Source organism: Notamacropus eugenii, chromosome 1 (assembly GCF_028372415.1).
Source record: "Notamacropus eugenii isolate mMacEug1 chromosome 1, mMacEug1.pri_v2, whole genome shotgun sequence".
Lineage (NCBI taxonomy): Eukaryota > Metazoa > Chordata > Mammalia > Diprotodontia > Macropodidae > Notamacropus > Notamacropus eugenii.
The window spans coordinates 691,590,812-691,610,290 of record NC_092872.1 but is presented as its reverse complement, the minus strand read 5'-3'; the positions used below and the strand labels follow the sequence as shown (position 1 = coordinate 691,610,290).

The 19,479-nt window shown below is 38.1% G+C and overlaps 1 long non-coding RNA gene across 1 annotated transcript in view; it reads right to left on the bottom strand.

Moving 5' to 3' along the window:
* The window catches only part of LOC140528398 (uncharacterized), a 29,736-nt gene extending 10,683 nt beyond the window's left edge, over positions 1 to 19,053 (bottom strand). Inside the window, exons 1-3 of the long non-coding RNA XR_011975176.1 lie at positions 18,822 to 19,053; positions 18,480 to 18,722; positions 8,228 to 8,311 (exon numbers count right to left, since the gene is read on the bottom strand). This is a non-coding gene — a long non-coding RNA (uncharacterized lncRNA). The remainder of the gene's footprint in view (positions 1 to 8,227; positions 8,312 to 18,479; positions 18,723 to 18,821) is intronic.
* Positions 19,054 to 19,479: the final 426 nt, after the last annotated feature.

Here is a 19,479-nt window from a genome sequence, read left to right as displayed (position 1 = left end):
GACAACTCCTGTCCTCAAGCTGCTGACAGTCTAATGGCAGACAACAACGGACAAAAGGAAGCTGAAAAGTGAAGGGGGGGGGAGAATCACCTGGAGTGGCCATGTTCTTGTGCCATCAAAACCAAATAGAGCAACTGGTGGAGAATGGAGTTCCCTGGAAAGGAAGGCTTTGGGAGGAGTTTAGTTCAGAGAGTAGAGGTAACTGAGGGTGAGGTGAGAAATGTAGAGTATCCAAACCTGAGTCGTTCTTGATGATGATAAGATTTCAGGTGATTGATTTATGCTGGATGGGAGAGTGTGTTGTTACCTGCAGTCAAGACAAGCAGTGCTGCTGAAGGAGAATGGAAGCACAGTTGTACGTCATTATGAGGACATTATTCAAGTCCCTTTGACCTCCTGGTCACCCTTCTCATGATATTCTGCAACTGGCAATTTTATCCTATCCATTATTGTTGTTTATGAAATCTTTATGAAAAGATTTATGAAAATCTTTAAATCCTGCAAAATGGAGCAGTAATTCCTAATTCCTGAAAGCAGGGTCCTATACAGAAATCATTCATTCATTCATTCATACTGCAGAATTATTCTCTGCACCAAATAAATGACTAGTATTCTTCAATAACTCACAAAACAATGTACTCGAAATTTAAATGAAAAGAACCTTGTCCTCATGGAGGCATACATCTAGTAGAATAAAATATATATCAAGGTATATACTTACTGAACTCAATTTCCTTCCTCTACGTGTTATGGTTAGATTTTATAAAGATAGTACAGGAAATTAGAAACAAGAGGGAAGATGAAAAGCTATGACTGGAATTAATGAAACATAATCACTTTGGTGCGTAATTGATCATTAATTTATACCCAATGGGTATTTAGGTTTTTATTTAGCTTGTAGCATGATATTTACTTAGCTTGTAAGAATACACAGTTCACAAATTAGATACTCAGTTACCAAATATTGATTAGTATTTCTACCACTCAGCATAATAGGTGTTTAATAAATCATATTATAAATCATCTTCTAAAATGTTAATTAACTTGTTAAACAGTGCTCAAAGTTAAAAGTTACCAAGAATTTAATTATGGCATTGTTGATGCAGTTTCCAGTTCATTATGTACTATTCTTATATACTAGACAAACCACAAAATGCATTCTCTTAACAATCAATTGGTATTAAATTATCTCAAATTAGCTTTTTTTATTTTATTAAATTTACATTATGTTTCTGCATTATGCTGACAGATACAATAAAATTAGTTCCTAGTCCATTTCCTATCTCTGATTCTGGAGATGGGAGTCAAAATTGATCACTAAATATCTAACTAGGTAATTAATAAGTATAATTTCCAAGTTAATTTAATATTGATGAATTTTATTTCTATAGCACTTTGGCAGTTTGCAAAACATTTTCTGTACGGTATATGTGTGAAGGAATAAATATTTTTGTCATCCCCATTTTACAGATAAAGAACCTGAGATTACTGTAGAGTAAAAGAACACTAAGTTTCAGTTTAAGAATTGTACCATGATTCAGCAAGGTTGAGCCAGATAAGTAATGAAACAAGTTTGAATCCCAGCTCTTTTATTTCTGTAACATAACTCATTGGTCCTTCCTTTCTATATCTGTAAAATGAGAGGGTTGGAATAGATGTTCTTGGAGCCTCCTCCTGGTTCTAGAACATATGATTCTATAATTGAAAGAGGGAAACATCTAATTTATAACCATGCTTCTTATAAATATTATATTTGATTTTCACAAAAGTCCTGCTAGGTAGCTAGTACTAGAAACTCCCATCCACCCTCCACTCAAATCCCAAGTCAATTTTTCTAAAGTTAAGGTCTGACCATGATACCTTCCATTCAAAGAGCTCCTGTGACTCCTGATTAGCTGAAGGAGGATATAAAATCCTCTGTTAGTCCTCATTTAAAGTTCTTCCTAAATTGGGCCCCTTCTTATCTTTCTAGTCTTATACCTTACTCTTCTGTATGTAATCTGTGATCCAGTGGCATTGATCTCCTCACTGTTCCTTGAACACTTCATATCCCATCCATATGACTTTGAATTAACTGTTCCCTGGACCTAGAACATTCTGTCTTTTTCTCTTAGTAAATCTCTCCTTCCCCAAGAGGCCTTTCCCAATTTCCCTAGCTGCTAACGCCTTCCTCCTTCACATCAACTTCCATCTACTCTGTTTCTATATCTATAGCTGTATATATGTTTGCATGTATATACAATGTGTGTGTGCATGTGTTTGTGTGTATACAGAGAGGTGTGAATATGTATCTATCTATTCATTTATATATCTATCCATCCATCCTTCCATCATCCATCCATCCATCCATTCATCCATCCATCCATCCATCCATATATCTATCCATATCCATCTAGTTATTTACATGTTGTCTTTCCCATTAGAATGGGTAATCTTTTGAGTGGAGTGTTTTTGCGTTTGTCTCTACAGCACTTACTTAGTACTAACTACTTAGTACTACAGCACCATACTTAGTATGCCTGGCACCCAGTAAGTGCTTAAATATTTGAAGACCGACTAGTGCAAGTATTATTTTGCTCATAAAGAGGACACATGCTCATAGAAGGTAAATGATCTGTCTAATGTCAGTATCAGAACTGGTGCTCAGACCCAAATCTCCTATCTGGAAGTCCAGGGGTTTTTCCATAAAATCACACATTAGTTTTCAGAATTAACCTAATTGCAGAACCTTAAAAGAAATCTAAGCACTTTCTTCAGTCTGATATATTTTTGCATCCTGTGTTTTAATTGGGAATTAAAAGTCCTTTCTTGCCTTTGAAATTCTCTTTTGTTGTGGCTGGATTTCCCCTGGCAAGAACAATGTATCACTCCCACCATCTTCAAAGGACCCTGCGCAGAGGCTGAAATGCAAGAGGCCACCCGGAAGGACATATGGTCCCCAGCTGTTTTTCTATAATGTGGTGATGGTAAGCAGGTAGACAGTACAGGGAGAGAAAGTCACACAAAGGCAAACAGACAAGCATTTATGTAGGTCTCTGAAATACCAGTGAAATTGTATAAATTCTTGTCTTGTCAAGACTTAGTTTTGTCCAAAGAGAATTTTCATGACCACATGATCAAAGAATTAGAATAGGAGGGAACCTTAAAAATTATCTAGTCCACACTCCTCATTTTACCGATGTGGAAAATGCTGTCCACAGAGGTTAAATGACTTGCCCAGTGTCATAACAGGTAGTAAGTGATGGGAGAAGGGCAGACTTAAGTTCCCTAATTATAAATCATATACCTTAATTTTGCTGCAATTTGTATTAATTTTCACGGGCTGGAAAAACCATGGGCCTTGGCGTCACCACACTTGGGTTGAAATACCAGATCTACTAGTTAATACTTGAATCACTTTTAAAAAGTCCCTTTTTTCTCTTCTGCAAACAGGAAGATAATAATACTTCTGTTTTGCTTCTTGTAAGAAAAGTATTTTGAAAACTTTAAAGAGCTCATGAAATTTGTTCAAACTGTCGTAGCCTTAGAGCTGATGATTGGGTCTAATCAATTAATTTTACACATGAGGAAACTGAGGTCCAAAAATGGAATGCTATTGCCCGCAGTTATTGAGTGTCTGAGGTAGAATTTAAATTCAAGTCTTCTCCAACCTCAGGGCTGTATCCACTGTCTGTAAGAGAATGAGGCTTGCATTTGGGTTTTGAAAATCAGTAGCTGTATGATCAAGGGGTTTCACTTAACCTCTGTGAAACATAGCTTGTACTTTGCCCAGTCTCCATTAGACAAGGACTACTTGGTATGCTTACCTAAAAGGTTTGCTGTGGGGAAAAACGTTCCTAACAGTTCATGTAGCATATCAATGTAGGTAATTCAGTCAATACATTTTTATTAAGCACCTACTATGTGCCAGGAATTGTGCTAAGTTCATATTTGTGTTCTTACTTATCCCTATTGTGTTCTTATTTCTGTCAGGGAGAGAATGGGAAGCAACTCAAACCCAGATCTCTTCATTCCTAGGCCAACGATTTTTTTTTCCCACTATACCACACTGACCTCTCACCTTCCATCCAACCCCACAAACTTTAGCTCAACAGGAGATATTCTAGATCGTCTCCCCTGATATAATGAGGATTTCTTTTTCAACAGAACACAAACTTAACAAGAATTTTTTTTTTTTGAGAAGTGACAAAATGAGGACTAAGAGCAGGGTCACACGGCTAATAAGTGTCTGAGGCCCAATTTGAGCTCAGGTCCTCTTGACTCCAGGGCTAATGTTCTATCCACTGAGCCACCTAGCTGCCTCATTAACAAACATTAATCAGGCATCTAACACATACTAAGCACTGGACATCAAATGACAAGAACAAAACAATTCTTAGTCTAAAAGAAGATGATTCCCAATTGATGGGAGGCAGCATCCACAAAATAAATAGAAGAAAAATTGAAGAGGGAAATGATATTAATGAAGATGATAGTTTGGGGAAGGAGAAGGAAGGTCCATAAGGAAAACCATGAAACTGATGGCACTTTGGTTGAACCTGGAAATGTGAGAAAGATTCTGAGAGGCAGAGAGCATAGGTAAGGTCATAGATTTTAGAGGTCAAGTCCAATACACTCATTTTACAGATAAGGAAACTAAGGATCCCTAAGGGTGATTGTCCAGCATCACACACTTAGTAAGTGTCTAAAAAAAAAAAATTCAGCACCTGACTCCAAGATCACCTATGTATTCAAGGCACTACTCAGACAAAGAGCGAGTCTCTTTGGAGAGGCATGTGCTTAAGTACAATGAGTAGATGATGTAAGAATATAAGCTTTTTGAGAGCAGTAGTTTTTTTTATTCTTTGCCTTTGTCTCTCCAGAACCTAGAACACTTCCAGGAACAAAGTAGGCACTTAACAAATGGTTATTGGTTGGCTCATTTTTTGATAAAGAATGACCTCTTGTAGATATTTTATAAAGCAGATCCTAGCTCTTTTTGTATTCATATGTATGTAGGTGGAAGGGAAGGGAGGATACAAGGCTGGGGAAGATGGCCTATGATCAATCTAGTGATAGGTCAAATCTTTCTGTTGAAGCAGTCTCAGAATTGGTCATCTCTTTCATGGAATTTACTCAAAATTTTCTATATTGCCATGGCTAAAGTCCTCCCCAGATGCCTTACTGACATGTAGACATGACCCTGGCTTCTTGAAGACTCTGCCCATGAATCATGCTCTGTGGCTTGGGCTATTAACCCTCAACAACTTGGATGACCCATACATGGTCCACAGTGATTCTGGGACTAGGTCAGTCCCTCCTTCTTTGCCATCCTTAAGAATGTTAAGGTTCATTATTAAGTTACATGTACAGAAACCTTGACAAAGAGTACAGAATCCAACAAGATATTAAAAATTAAGATATGGCAGCAGCAGAATGAGCCTCAAATAGTCCCTGTGGATATATTTTTCTTCAGTCATTAAAGGGAAAATGACTGTGCTCTTTACTTAGCCTGAGTACTGATCCTGATTACTTTCCTAATATGCTGCAAGAAAATGAGACCATGAAGCAATTTAAGGACACAACCTTTAATGCAACATTTTCTTAATTACATATTTTTGAACTGATTGCTGATGTTTTAAAAAATAGCTTATCAAATTTGCAGATGACACAAACCTGAGAGCTCTAGATATCGCTTTGAATGACAGAAATAATGTTAAAAAAGACCTTTACAAGGTAGAACCATGGACCAAATCTAGCAAAAAGTTATTAATATTAATAGTAATATCTTGATAACCATACACATAAACAAATGCTCAACATGCAAGGTAGAGAATAAAATCTCATTTATATCCTTAGTGTTTCACAGTATAAAACCAGACTCAATTTGAAAGCAAAAAAGAGTCTTCTATTTTGTCTCCCTCCAAATTTGTCTGATTTTCCGTCTGTAGCCTATTTATTTACAAGATGTTTAGTAAAGACAAATGTCAAATCCTTGACAGAGGTTCAAAAAATCAACTTTACAAGTACAAGATGGGGAAGACATAGTTAGATAATAATTTGTGTGGAAAAATAAAGCTTGAGGATATCAGTAGATGTCAAGGTCAACATGAGTGAGAAAGCTGACATGACAGCACACAAAACTAAAGGGGCATAACATCACTTTACAGTTGTGTCAGTCATTTTCTTCAGGGTAGGGAACCCTTCCATCACAAGAAGTCATAGCATACAAAAGTCTGTCTTTGTTGGCAGTTTTCATAAGTTACTATACCCTAAGAGGGTGCGAGGTGGTGCAGTCCATTGACCTGAACTCAGGATGACTAACCTTTACGAGTTCAAATTTGATCTCAGACATTTCCTAGATGGTGTTACCCTGGGCAAGTCACTTAACTCTGTGTGATGCAGTTTATCATTTATAAAATGAACTGGAGAAGGAGATGGCAAACCAATTCAGTATTTTTGCCAAGAAAACTCCAAATGGGCTCGTAGAGTATCAGACATGACTGAAATGAAATGAACACAGACAGCAATAATACCCAAAGAATGTCATTCCTAGAGAAAAGCATTCTGGTGATTGACCTTTAGAGAATCATAAAGTTCAGAAATGGGGAGGTAATGTTCCTGTTGAGAACTACATAGTCAGATGGCATCTGGAGAATTGCTTTCAATTCTCTAGATTAAATTTTAGGGAAATGGAAAAGTCATAGCATATGTAGAGGTGACTAACCAGGATACTAAGGCCACTGAAAACAATGCTATACAGGAATTAGATGTTTAACCTGGGAAAAACAAACAAGGAAACAAAACAAACAAACAAAACTTGAAGAGGGAGGGGGGCATGGTAGCAAAGGTATTTAAATGACAAAGTGAGGTTGAATTTTTCTTTGCTCCCAAGAAGTGAACAATGAGGAATAGATAAGAGTTGCACTAAGAATTATTTTGGTTTTAAAAAAGAAAAATAATTTTCCTATAATTTCTGTCATTTTTTTATTCATGTCCAGCTCTCTGTGACCTCATCTGAGGTTTTCTTGTCAAAGACTGGTTTGCCATTTCCTTCTCCAGTTCATTTGGCAGATGAGGAAACTGAGGCAAACAGGGGTAAGTTTTAAAATAATACTGCTCACCTCCTGGTGTGAGTAAGAGGTTAGAAAAGGTGCCTTAAAAAGTATCTGATTCTCCTAACCTAACTGGTCTGCTTACCCCAGCAGGTGGGGATCCTACCCTGTGGTCAAAACACATACACACACACAAACATACATACACACATATTCACATACACACACACAAATGTACAGAAAACTTCTGCAAAGATGACTCTACTAATCATTGGCACATGGGATGTTCACACACTTTTGCACAACATGAAATCCAGTGAACCTGAAAGACTAATAACTCTTGTTGGGAGAGAACTCAGCAGGTATTACATTCAAATAGCAGCCCTGAATGAAACAGGCTAGCAAATGAAGACCTGTTTACCAAAGTCAGAGCTGTATATACTTTTACTCTGGAGAGGTTGCTGTGATGAGGAGTGCTGGGAAGCCGGTGTAGGTTTGCAATCAAATCTAATCTAGTGAACAAGCTCCTATGCCTCCCAAGAGGAGTGAACGATATGCTCATGACAACTGAGGTTGCCACTTGCAGGAAAGTGCCATGCCGCCATCATCAGTGCATATGCTCCCACCATGATGAACCCTACTGAAGTAAAAAAAAAAAAAAAATTATGAAAACCTGCAGATGCCTATCCCCAGTGAGCCAAAAGAGGACAAGTTTACTCTGAGTAACTTTAATGCCAAAGTAAGCACAACTTATCAGACATGGCAGGGAGTCCTTGGGAGGAATGGAGTTGAAAACAGCAACTGAAGGGGTCACTTACTACTGAAGACTTCTATATCTCATGACCTCATCTCAAACTTTTTAGTATGATATTTTCAGCAATGTCATCCAATTCCCTCAACAAGGACAAAAACAGTATGAAGGTCAGCTACCACACTGTATATTATTTGATTTGAAAAGTCTACAAGCCAAGATTAAAGAGGAGGGAGAGTTGGTACATGGTTTTTTGTTCACTGATGACTGTGTACTCAATACAGCCTCTGAATCTGACATGCAACAAAGTATGGATCTTGGCTTAGCAATTAACATCAAGATAATAGAAGTTCTTCACCAGCCAGCATCACATCATCCATATGTGGAACCAGCAGTTATAGCAAATGGAGAAATTGTGAATTTTGTGGATAAGTTTACTTACCTTGACAGTATCCTTTCCACCTATGTCTATATAGATGATGAGAATGAGACACTCATTGGCAGAGCTAGCTCAGGCTTTGGGAGGCTGTGAAGGAAAATGTGGAATAGAAAACGGATTAGGATTCTTACCAAACTGAAGGCATATAGAGCATTATTATACGTCTGTGAAAGCTGGACAGTATATTAGCACCCTGCCAGGAAATTGAATCATTTCCATTTGGATTATCTTAGGGAGATTCTGAGATCACCTGGCAAGATAAGATACCAGACACTGAAATCCTTTCATGAGCTAAATTGCCAAGCGTTCAAACTCTACTGCAGAGAATACAACTCCAATGGCCAGCCGTGCTGTTCAAATGTCAAATGTATGTTTACCTAAAGGACTACAGAGAACTCACATAAGATGAGTGCTCACAGGGAGTGAGGAAGTGATACAGAGACACTCTTGAGGTCTCTCTGAAGAATTTTCGTATTAACTCTTTAGTATTAATTAGTATTAAGTATTTTAGTATTTAGTATTATCCCATGAGACATGGGAGATACTCGTACAGGACCACCCAGCATGGCGTACCCACATCAAAGAAGGTGGTGTGCTCTATGAGCACTCCAAAGATTCATGTGGGCTATTTCTCTCCAGCCTGTGCTAGAGTCTTCTGACCTAACAGCCACAGTAAGATTCACTGTACATTAACCCTGACACAGTGACGTTACTTTGGTCTACTACAAATATAAAGGAGACTCTAACCTAACCATCATGCCCTTCTGCCCATTTTTTCTTTTGGAGGGGGGAAGTGAAGTCATTGGGGTTAAGTGACTTGCCCAAGGTCACACAGCTAGTAGGTGTCAAGTACCTGAAGACAGATCTGAAGTCAGGTCCTCCTGACTCCATGTATGGTGCTCTATTCAGTGTGCCACCTAGCTGCCCCTTCTTCTGCCCATTTTAAAATTAGTCAATAACATTTATTAAGCACCTACTATGTGATGATAAGCACTAATGACACACACACAAAAGGTGAAAGACAGTCTTTGCTCTCAGTGAGCTCATGATGTAGTCATTGCCATCTAATGATATGTAATTATCGTAGATCTATCAATATCTATTTCTAATTATTTACTAATTCTTATTACAGAATGACAATAATAATCATTGTCTATATAGTTCTTTAATGGAGGCTAAGATTGATCTGAGAAGGAAGCCTCATTCCTTAGAGCTTCGATCCAACTCTGGGGATTAAAGGCATCTCTGGGACTACTAGGCACTCTTTCTACGACTGATGTTTTATTTTTAAATTTCTATAAACTTTTCCCTTGTAGCATTTAATAATTAAGGAGCTTTTTTAAGGTAGTGGGTAGAGTATCACTTTCCTAACCTGAAGCTCCATCCTCTTATGAGGCATCTACAATTTGGGGATAGATAATAGTACTATTGATTTAATAGCCAGACACTAACAAGAGTTCATTAATGGTTCATTTTCAACTTGTAAAGTGATTCCCGCTGAGTATGATAGAGATCTGCACTACTTCACATTTCCATCAGTGATTTGGCTAAAAACATAAATCCCATGTTTATCAAATTTGGAGATGATGCCTAACTGGTAGGGATGGACAATCACTGGATGGATGTCTGATTCAAGATTCAGAAAAATCTTAACAGGCTAGAACATACTAAATTTAATAAGATGAAATATAATTGGGATCAATTTTGCAAGGCTTCAAAACATCAAGTTCAATAGTATGTGATAGGAAAGGCATTCCTAGGAAGTAGCATGCCTAAGGAGTTTAATAATAACAAGAATGATTAAAAAAAGAAAAAAAACTTTGTGTAAGGTTTACAAAACACTTTAGAAGTCATTTATTTTAACCTCTCAACAACTCTGGGAGCTAGATCAGTCAGCTAATAAGTATTTACTAAGTACCTACTGACCAGTTAGGTGGCAGAGTACAGTGCTGGCCCTGGAGTCAGGAGGACCTGACTTCAAATCTAGCCTCAGACACTTACTAGCTGTGTGACCCTGGGCAAGTCATTTAACTCTCTTCGTCTCAGTTCCACAAGTGTAAAAAGACCTGGAGAAGGAAATGGCAAATCAGGGCAACATCTTTGTGAACAAATGCCCAAATGGGTTGAGAGCTGAACACTACCGAAACAACTCATCAACAAAAGGGGAAAAAAAACTACTAGGTACTAGACATGGTGCTAAATGCTGGGTGCTCTTATTCCCCCAGATTTACAGATGAGAAAACTGAGGCAAGCAGAGGACAAAGCTGAGTGTACTGCAAGCTCAATTTAACTGCTTGGTACAGTTTTTGGCATATTACCCTTGCCTAATAAATGCTTTTCATCCATTCATTCAGTTTGAGTCAATAGTGTGATATGCCAGCCAAGGAAGCTAATACAATTTTAGGCTGCATTAAAAGAGGCATAGTGTCCAGTAATAGAGATGTGATCATTCCGTTGCACAATGATATGGTCAGAACATATTTGGAGTATCACATTCAATTCTGGCTGAGATAGTTTAAGCAGGACATGGATAATCTGGATATTCAAACAAAGATAACCTGGAGTGTTAAGGCTTCACTATCATAGAGGGGTGGATAGATAGAAAACCTGAGTTGAAATCTTGAGTCAGTCACTAACTAAGTGATCTTCGCATAAGTCAATTAACTTGTCAGTCTTATCTGTAAAATGCAGATAGTAATCTACCTCATGAATTGTTGTGAAGATTAAATGAGATAACATATGTGAAATGCTTTGCAAACCTTAAAGTATTGTGTGTACACATATAAGTCTGTGTGTGTGTACTAGCTATGATCATTATTACATTTTTGTCACCATTATCCTCGTGACACATTGATTAAGCACTTAACAGATGTCAGGGTATGGTATTATGGGGGGGTTGAGTGGTGGTAGAAGGCAAGGTTACTCTGTCAAACCCACTGAAATGGAAGTTAAAATGTCTCCTGGAGGATATGAGCTGGGGATAAAGAGACCATGGCTGGAGCCCCTTATGAAATGGTAACCAGGGCTCAGGAACTGCCAATAAGAAGGGTAGGCCTCAAAGAGAAGGCAGCCCTAGAGCTGGGAGAAAAGCCTTAGAGAAAACAAAATCATTACCTAGAAATATTTGAGGGATTGTTATGTAGAAGAGATATATGACTTGCTCTTCTTGGCCTCAGAGGGTAAAACCAGGAGCATGGAGTAAAGTCCCAGAGTAACAGATTTAGTCTTGATGTAAAAGCAAACAAATTACAAAAAAAATCAATTCAATTTTCAATTCAAAGTCAGTAAACATTTATTAAGAGCCTACTACGTTCAGGCACTATGGTAAGCTCTGAAGATACAAAATGAAAAAGAAGAAGAAAAAGGCCGTCCCTGGCTCAAGGAGTTTACAGCCTAACGGGGGGAGAGAGGATAGCATGTAAACAAATATGTACAAAACTAGCTATCTGCTTCCTCACAGGGCTATTCTAGAGTAGCATAAGCTGCCTCAAGGGGAGCCTCAACAGGTTCTCCCTCAACAAAGGTTCTTTTTTGTTGTTTTTTTTGTTTGGTTTGTTTGTTTTGTTATTAAGCAAAGACCTGATGATCCATTTGGTGAACATGTGGTTTTGATGGAGATTTTTATTTAGGGTGTTTTCCCAAAGATGGTTTCTGAAGACTTTCCTGATCTGATGCTCCCTCTGTCAATTGATGTTAGAGGTGAAAGGTAACCCAAAACATAAAATGTGAAAAGCAAAAGAACCTTAGAGATCATCCACTTTGATCCCCTTGTTTAATGGATCAGGCCACTGAAATCCCGAAAAGCTCAGTAGCTAGCTCAGAGTAACCCAGCTAGCAAGTAAAGGAGCCAAGATTCAAACCCATGTCTTCTGGCTCCAAATCTAGTTCACTGAACGGAATCCACAAAGCTATCTCTAAAAATAGGTGCTTTGGAAAGGTTCACTGAAGAATGGTTTCAATGAATGAGGAAAGCATGAAAGCCGTTCCCTTCTTTTGTAAATGATCCCATTTACAAAAGAACTTGGAAAACCTTGCTTTCGAAAATGATTTCAGAAAGAAAAAAGGAGGAAAAAAGGACAATCAAGCATTTCTCTAATTCTAGGATTTCATTGCAATTCTAATTATTTTCCAATAATTTCCTAAAGTGTAGTCAATTTGAGAGATTCTATGATTATTTTGCAAGGAATATTTGTGCAGTTATCAGTGAGACGAGGTGTGTGTGTGTGTGTGTGTGTGTGTGTGTGTGTGTGTCCCAGACATAGTACAAATGAAGATTGCTAGTCTGCCCAAAGAATCAGGAAAACTTTAACCAGCCTAGCTAACATGATGCTTAGTATAGTTTCTGGCACATAGTAGGTGCTTGAAAAATGTTTGTTGATTAATTCAATTCAGCATCCAGACCTCCTAAAAATAGTATATCCCTGACCTAAATATATCCTGTTAAACTGTTTTCAATCAATCTACTGTGCCAAAAATAATTGTATAATTCCAGCAAAAAGCAGGAAAGAAAGAAATGTCTTAAAGTTTCTTCTTTCCCTGTGCCCATTGAGATTGAATTTGTTGTTGTTCAGTCATTTCAGTTGTGTCTGACTCTGTGACCCGGTTTTCTTGGCAAAGATACTGAAGTGGTTTGCCATTTTCTTCTCCAGCTCATTTTATAGATGAGGAGGTGAGGCAAACAGAGTTAAATGACTTTCTTAGGGTTGCACAGCTAGGAAGTGTCTGAGACTAGACTTGAACTCACGAAGATGAGTCTTCCTGACTCCACACCTGATACCTGCCACCTGGCTGCCTTGAGATTGGATAATACCTTATAACTGCAGGATTCTGGTATAAAAGGGCTACATTAGACCATACTGTTATTGACTTATTACATGAGTCACTTTGCTTCTCTCTTTCTAACATGGTGACTTGAATAAGTCAAATCCTTGTTTTCACCCTCAATCTCCTTTTCTTGTTTGGAAGAAGTTGAAAGTCCACTGGCTCAATAGCTGTGACCTTGCACACATTACTGCCTCTTTCTGGTCCTCAGTTTCCTAATTTTCAAAATGATAAAGTTGGACCAGATCATCTCAAATTCCCTTCTTCAACACTAATATTCTGTGATCAGATTAATATTAGTTGTCTCGATTGGCTAGAACCAGATGGCCGAATGTAGCTCATTTTCAATTGTTATGTAATCTGTATATGTATACATAAAGGAGAAAAGACAATTCTTCTGTCTGATGTCTATCCTGTATTCAGGGTGGGAAGCATGAAGTCAGGAAATAGGGCTTTGCAAATGCTTGGGTCTGATGGGATGGCTCAGCTTGGCTTATTGATTATGAAGTTAATTTCTCTCATTAGGAATTGTTACCAAGCATGAGGTGGATGGAGCATTTCTTTCCGGTTCCCTTCCTCCTCCTCCTCCTTGGCATCCTGCCCCCAAGGGCAGCCATGTGGAGCTCTCATAGATAAGCCAAACACATTTTCAATATGGACAGGCAAACAACCCCAGCCCATTTCTTCAGCTGATGGTGACTGCATCTTTTCAGGGAGGGAGCAGCTGGGATCTAAATGGCTTCCTCCCCAGAAACAATGCATTGCTGGCTTGAAAATGTTCAGCAGGAAGTGCCTGCTTCATCATTTAGTCATGTCACATATTTATGGTGGTTGTGTTTTTTAGTGGTAGCTGAGAAACAGAAATGAAGGGAAATTGATGCACTGTATGTCTTTGGTGCCAGTGAATATAAAGTAATGGCCAGACATAAAACTTAGAAACCACTGCCAATGAGAAGAGTGAAATCCCCTTTGACATACCCAACTTTAACATGAGAGCGATTTCTGATGCCAGGAGGAACAATAATATTGTGAATGATATTTATATAGTGTTGTGATGTGAACAGGGAGATGGATTTTCCAGTGCATTCTACAGCTCTGACAAATTCGAACTCTTCCAAAGGAACAGGAGTATGATAGTAAGGGGGCTAGAGACCATGTTATACTCACTATGGAAGGATCAGTTAAAAGAACCAGTGATGCCTGGGAAAGAGAAGACTTTCCTGGTGGGGGGATAGTTTGGGAGAAGGTTACAGGTGGCTGGTGATGAGTACCTTCAACTAGTTAAAAGATTGTCATGAGAAAGAAACTTTAGATTTATTTTGCTTATCCCTGATGAAGCAAACTAAGATCAATTGTTAGAAACTACACAAAGATATGCTTCAGCTGAAACATGAAGTCTGTTCTCAGTTGAATTATCTTTCTGTCTATGAAAAACCAATACCCTGTCTCATCAAGTGATGAGCTCCCCAACACTGGAGGCGTTCAAGGAGAGACTGAATGACCAAACAGGGTGGACAATGATAGTGGCTTTCTTTGATAGAGAAGCACAGTAGTGCTGGGAGCTAGCTGCTTCTAGTATCAATAATGACACTCAGAAATTAGGGTTTAGAGAATTGAAAAGTCTTGACCATAATCATTTAGGAAGTGGGAGGTGACCAAGACTAAAATCCAGGTCTTCTGACTTTGGGCTCAATATTCTTTTGATTGACACTATAGTCCCTCTCAGAGTTCCATAGAGGATTTGTTCAAGGGCTTGGATTAGCTATCTGCTGAGTGCTTACAGGGCTATGGAATTTAGAGCTAGCTCATATAAGATAGGGGCATTGTTTTGTGCAATCCCTTATTTTACACGGGAGTAAATTGAGATCCAGAGAATTGGAGCCATTTGTTTGCCAATGACCTCACAAGTAACAGAAAGCAGGATGGGTATCCAGAGCCCATAGTTCCAAAACCCATGTTCTTTCCCCTACTTGAGGCTTCTGCCAATTCTGATATTCTATGAAATTTCTAAGGTTTGAAAGTTTTGGGGGAACAGAATGGTGGCCATTAAACCCAGACCAATGCCAAAAATGAGTAGATCCTGTAGATTTCATAGAAATAGAAAATGGATGATCTGCCTAGACTACTGTATCATGGTCTTATTCATGCTTTAAAAGATAGGCCAAGTCTGAGTCACTTCATTGCATCCCTGGCTGCAGTGAAAAAGGAATCTTTATTCCATCAAAACAAGCATTAAAGTTTAATTTATGAAACATCCCTTTCCCCATTGAGAATACAAAGCATAAGCTACATAGAACTAGAACTATGAAGGCTGTGACTTTATCCCAACAAAAGAATCTCATATCCTTCTTCCCTTTTCTCCCCTGCTATATTGTAGTTTCATTGTTGTGGATGGCTTGAATATATTAACTGTGAAAGCTCAAAAGATCTGTCTTTTATTATTTTTTTTAATCAATGTGAATATTCCCCCAACTAGACACAATGCCAACTCAGATTCCTGGACTACATTTTGGGTTTGATCCCACTTAGCTAAGATTTGTCAGATCCAATAATGATTCACATTTGTATAGCATTTTCAGCTTTTTATTGTTGTTTGTTGTTCAGCTGCTTTTTTAGGTCATATTTGACTCTTTATAACCCTATTTGGGGATTTTTTGGCAGAGATACTAGAGTGGTCTGCCATGCTCCTCTCCAGCTCATTTTACAGATGAGGAAACTGAGGCAAACAAGGTTAAATGACTCACTCAGGATCATAGAGGTAGTAAGTGTCCGAGGTCAGATATGAACTCAGGAGGATGAATCTTCCTGGCTTCAGACCTGCACCATATCCACTGTGCCACCAAACTGCTCACTTACTGTTCTACAAAGTAGTGCAAGTTTTGTTATATCTATCTTATAGATGGCAAAATCGAGCCTTAGAAGAAAGAAATGATTTACTCAAAATCACATGGTTCTATGAGTCAGAGCCAGGATTAGAACCCAGATTGCTTGATCCCATGTTCAACTCACCCCCTGTTATACCTGAGTCTTTCAGTGTCTGGGTCCTTTAAAGGACTAAGTCCTATTGGCCTCAGATTTGCCCATTGAAAATACTTCTAGCCAATCCACTATTCCAAGGATACCTGTAAAATACTAAAAAGTGAGGAAATAATTCCTTCCTTTATTTTTACTTAACAGCTATTCATTGCAATGTTATCTAGACAGAATAGGGGATACCCTAAGAACTGATTCCCTATTGATTTACTATATGACATTAAACAAGTGACTTCCCCTCATTAGGGACTAGTTTCTCATTTGTAAAATGGATAATTTGCTTCACACAGTTCTAACTGTCCTGAAGTGGTAGACTGAGGATCAGTGTTCATTACCATTCTCTCAGAATTTCTAGTTTACTTCAAGACTTTGAGTCCCATCTTCTACATGAGGCCTTTCCTGTTCCTCTCTCTCACATCCTTAGCACCTTATATCCATTTTGTATATGTATACAATGTCTAACTTCTGGAAGGCTTAATCTTGTGTCTGCATATCCCCAGCACCTAGCACAGAACCCAAGCACATATAGTGGGTGCTTAATAAATGTGTGCTGATCAACTGAAGGAGAGCAAGTGACTTTGCTTCTAATTTATTTGTTTTAATTACAGCTACAAGTATGGGCATTCCATTTTCAGTTGTTGTTCAGTTGTGTCTGACTTCATAGCCCCATTTGAGGTTACCTTGGCATAGATTCTGGAGTCCTTTGCAATTTCCTTCTCAGCGCATTTCACAAATGAGGAAACTGAGGCAACTAGAGTTATGTAAGTGACTTGTCCATTTGTAAGTAGTAAATGCCTGAGACCATATTTCATCTCAGGAAGATGATATTCCAGACCTGAAACTCTATTACAGCAGAACAATTTGTTCCTTAGTTTACAAAATTAGATCAATCAATCAATGATATAAAAGAACATAATATTCATTTAATACTTATTTTTATTCAAGAGTAGATTTTTACTCTAGTGAATAAAGTGTCCCAGATGTTAGAATTCAGTCCACTAAAAGGTACAGTTATTTATTCAAGGGTCAGTATATCAATGCTGTTATCCTCAGGGTCCCAACATGGCCTATTCAAGTAACAGCAGGTGGCACCATGTGACACAGCTGCGGAAATGACCCACCCAGCTGTTAATGATTGGAGTTCTTATAATAGAGAGCAATGCTGTTGAGAAGACTATCAGGATGTTTGTAGTCAGAGATATTTCAATATGATTGGAAAAATGAAGGAATTTGGACCCTGATTGGATTAGGGCATTGGGGGGCTTTGTGCATGGGGGATTAAGGCTGGGCAGCTGCAACTAGCTGTGGCTAGCTGATGCTAGCTGTCAGTTTATGATTCCAAATCTTTCAGGAAAGCAACAGTTGTGCTTAGCAGGAGGCCTTTGAGGGTATCTCTTAGTGTTGATATGACCAATTAAGCCATGCCACGTGGCGGAAGTTTCAAAGCAGCTGGTTTAGGCCCAGTTGTAAGGGGAAAGAATGAAGAAAGGAAAAATAAAAAGAAGTCATAGAGGCAGTGAGGAAGAGAGGAAGCTAGCGAGGAAGGCTACCCTCTACAATATTCCCAAAAGATATTCACTGTTTCTTGAAGACCCTCAAATTACTACCTTCCAAGGCAACCCAGTTAATTCCTTATGTAACTAGGGAGTCAAAACTCATTCGCAAATAACTTATAAAAATGACTGCATAAAATTGTTTTCTTATTCCAGAAGAGTGGAACCACAACATTTAATCCTGATATACCTACTTAGAAAGCAGTAATTACACTAATGAGAACCAAGACAGAAAAACATATAGATTACATCAAGCATATATAGAAGAAATCCTTGCTGGAGGAGACACAATTGTGAAGATGTTGAAGGACCAATTTAATAGATATTGAAAGAAGGGGATAGTTGAAAGAAGGTGTAGTTTAAAAAAAATCTTCAGACCTAATCAATTAAAAAGTAGTGACTAAGAAAACATCACCAACTACTGATCTATAAGCACACCCAACTATCAATACAAAATATTTGCTAGTATCATCTAAACATAAAATGAGGGTGACTTGAATGATCAAATTAGTAGGAAATAAACAGTCCTTTGCAAATTACATTCAATAATGGACTGTATATTTATATTTTAGAGAATATAAGATCCTATTGTGCTGATTGTTTATTCATTACCAAAAATAAACAGAAACAAAAATAAATACCAACATAAAGGCATTCTACTTGATAGAACAAAAATCTGCCTTTTAGACTCTTTTCGAATAACATAGCTCCCATTTATATATCAGGATCATCCAAGATTCCTTTGAGAATTTAACAACAGAAATGACCCTGTTCATTGTCATTCTGATGATAAAACTCAGAAAAGTAATAATCAGAGATATATATATATGCTCAATGAAAGTATTTACCTTTGTGATGAAGGAGATTCATTGTGGAGTCTAGATCCAGGAAAGGTTTCCTATGATTGAAAAGGTTTTCCAGATGACTGTATTTATGGATGACTTTGTGCTGACTGTCTTAAAGCCCTAAATATTGCAGTCTTCTGGTAGAGATCCACAATCATGCATAGCAGTTTTGATGGTCTGTGCAGGAAAGTCCAATGGATGAAGAATGTATATCGCCCAGATTTCAATATAGAGATGAACAATAATCTGTATGTAGAGTTGAAAAAGAAGAGAATCACCAAATATTTTTATTAACTTCTAGCTTCCCATAGCAACCAAGGCCCATCTTATCAATGAAAACATTACCTTTGTTGCTGTAGAACAACAATACCTGAAACCACACTGCCTCCAGGGAACTAAAGGTGAGTAAGACACAGTCGCACTCTCGTGGAACTCCAGAGAACAGGGCTATTAAAAGATTCTATTAAAGAAGTACATGAGAGAAAGTGAAGATGGTTTGGTCATGTGAAGAAATCATGAATGGACAACCAAAATGCTTCACTGGTGCTCTCTAGATATGTGGAGAAAGTGAGGGAGACGCCCTACATGTTTGGTGAGTCCATTGTGACAAATTGGGTGGAGAGCAAGGACGAGAATATCATTGGAGGGGGAAACATGAATGGGTCTCTGCCTCTGTTGTTGGGGGCAACTCCAGATTCATTTGGATATTTAAGTATCATTAGACTGCAGTAGAAAGTATATCAAATTTGAAGCCAACAGTGTTGGGTTCTGGTGCTAGAACTATCATTGTGACCTTCATAAAGACTTTGCCCCTTTCTGAGTCTCAGTTCCTACTCTGGAAAATGAAAGAGTAAGACTACATAGTACTTTAAGATTTATGGTTGTCAAAGTATGGAGTACTATGATAACTCCGTGAAATCTAATCATTATACCCGTTTTACAGAAGAGAGATCTGAGGCTTAGAAAGGATAAGTGGTTTAGCCATGACCACAAACCCTTGAAA